Here is a 2,692-nt window from a genome sequence, read left to right as displayed (position 1 = left end):
TAGCTTTCGCGTGATGGCATCGTTCTCTTTACGCGAAGATCACCGCCTCCGGGTGCGGGAACATGAGCGATTCGGTCGGCGATGGCCTCCTGAATAACCTCAAGTTTTCCCGGACGACCAGCCGACCTCCAAAAGCGAACAAGGACCGATCGAACGTCGACTCGAACAAAGACCCTCCGAAACAAGGAGATGACATCCAAGTTCGACGCCGACGTTACGCGTTTTCCACGAATAACAGGAAAGTTCCGCTTTCGACCAGACAAACTTGGAAGCATCCTCTACAAGTTTCACGAACGAATCGGTCGAAAAGTACGTGCGATCTTTTCGAAAATCGCCTCGCAAAGAGACGCAGCACGGATCGGAGCGACGACCGACGAACCTGCAGAGTGTAGGAAAAAAATTCACAAACGGTCGAAGATGACGTCCGAGAAGGTCGAATTTTTTCAAGAACGAAGATAAAACCTTCGCCTTTCGTAGGAGTTGATTTTTGAAAACGATCTTGACGAACAGGTCGGAAAAAAAACGATGTCAATTTCGGACTCGACCATGAGAAACGAATTTGTACGACGAACGGACTTTTCGAACGACTTTTTTCGCAAAATCGACATTTTTTCCTCAAAAATTACCTCACACGACGAAATCCCATCATCGAAACATCACCGAAAACAGTTTTGACGGCGAAATTCTCGTCAATTTTACGAAAATAAAGGGAAAATCAGACGGACCACCGTCGAACATCCAGCGACGGGAACGGACGAGTTTTTTAATTTTTCTTGCCAATTCATTGCGAAAGAAGCAATTTTTCTCGACGAAACCATTTTATAATCATAAAAAAAACTCCCCAAACACCACAAACCAACAAAAATACGGAAATCTTGCATTGTTTGCATTTTTCAGACACTCTAAATAAAACTACGTCGATGTCGGCGGATTTTCAGTCGGTCGTCGGTCGACAGAAATCCAACGAAATTTTCATTTGTTCTTCTCAAAAACGAAAAACAAACAAATCAACAAAACATTCCCTACTATTAGTCGACATTTCGAGCAGAAACTACGAACGTCGAAAGATTTAAAAAATGAAATATGTAGGTGTGCGTGCGTGCGTACTTACTTGAAACTTTTTTCTTGTTTCATCGTCGCACTGGAACAAATTAAATTTTAATGCAATGTAAACGCGACCACACTTTCGACGAAAACATCTCTATGAATCGAACGACGTCGGAAAAAGAATAAATCGAGAAGAGAACAAATCATGAAACAACACACACCCACCCCGCCCGGCCCGGCCAGAGTGGTGGGAATTTCGATGAATGAACAGACAAAGAAACCAACTCTGTTATCAGTTCTAAGAAAGAAAGCAGGTAGCGGCGGCGGCGAACCTTCGACCGTACTACGGTCAGTTCATGAATTAACCCCGTCCGTTCGGAGTTTATTCATCTCCGGTCCGTGTCGGCGTTTACTTCAAGTGGGTGCTATTTCCATCTAAGCAAGCAAGTGAGTAAGTAAGTTCTCAAATTTTAAATTACGTTAATCGCAAGTGACTCGTTGAGATCGTCAAACGAACAATTTAATTTAACGCCTCATACGAGTTTTTTTTTTTCGTCATTTTGTCGCAAAAAAAAAACTAAAAAACGACTCGCAAAAAAAAATTTTTTTTTTTTCTTCTTTTAAATCTTGTACATTTTCTGACATGTGTACCATCGAAAAATGTCACATCCAAACGATCGAACAATCACAAAAAATCGTCAACGTACCATCTTGGAAAATTTTACCAGGCAACGACCATACCACGTTGAAAACTACCGGTTCTCGTCCGATCACCGAAGTCAAGCAACGTCGGGCGCGGTCAGTACTTGGATGGGTGACCGCTTGGGAACACCGCGTGCCGTTGTCTCTACTCTTTTCTTTTTTTATTAACATTTCTGATGTCAAACTTTTTTTAAATATATTTTTCACTATTTATATTTTCTCTCAGGAACTTATATAGTATGAAGACGAAAATTTTTAATTCGTTCGAGTTGAATTTGTGGTTCTGAAAAGAACCGATTTTTTTTCTTTTTTTTCCAACCAACTTCCAAGCTGCTCGAGGAGGATTTATTTTGAACTGGTGTATTTGGTGACGGCCTTGGTTCCTTCAGAAACGGCGTGCTTCGCCAATTCACCGGGCAAAAGAAGACGCACCGCCGTCTGGATCTCCCTGCTGGTTATGGTCGAACGTTTGTTGTAATGAGCGAGGCGACTGGCTTCAGCAGCTATACGTTCGAAGATGTCGTTCACGAAACTGTTCATGATAGACATAGCCTTGCTGGAGATACCGGTATCGGGATGGACCTGCTTCAACACCTTGTAAATGTAGATGGCGTAACTCTCCTTCCTCCTGCGCTTCTTTTTCTTGTCGCTCTTCGAGATGTTCTTTTGAGCTTTTCCGGCCTTCTTGGCCGCCTTACCGCTGGTCTTGGGTGGCATTCTCTTCTAGTCGTCGAGTTAAAAAAACGTTTAAAAACAGAAAACGAGACAGACACGACGTGCACGTTACGACGAGTATACTCGATCTAAAACGCCGCACACCTAAAATCCCTCTATTTATAACGAGCGAGCGACAAACAGGCGCTCCGCCTTAGTTCGTCGTTCGACCATTGCCCTAACGAGATGGCGCTGTACCGACCATATAAATTTCTAGCCTTCGCCGCGT

General features: G+C 43.3%; 1 non-coding gene across 1 annotated transcript; it reads left to right on the top strand.

Moving 5' to 3' along the window:
• Positions 1–1,774: 1,774 nt before the first annotated feature.
• Positions 1,775–1,894, top strand: LOC148165487 (5S ribosomal RNA). Its single transcript, XR_015771430.1, has one exon. It is a non-coding gene; the product is annotated as a 5S ribosomal RNA (ribosomal RNA).
• Positions 1,895–2,692: the final 798 nt, after the last annotated feature.

This window comes from Gnatocerus cornutus, unplaced genomic scaffold (assembly GCF_029298725.1).
Source record: "Gnatocerus cornutus isolate USDA-ARS CGAHR unplaced genomic scaffold, icGnaCorn1.1 ctg00000303.1, whole genome shotgun sequence".
Taxonomy (NCBI): Eukaryota; Metazoa; Arthropoda; class Insecta; order Coleoptera; family Tenebrionidae; genus Gnatocerus; species Gnatocerus cornutus.
Note: the sequence above shows the minus strand (reverse complement) of the source record. Positions and strands in the feature narration are given on the sequence as shown.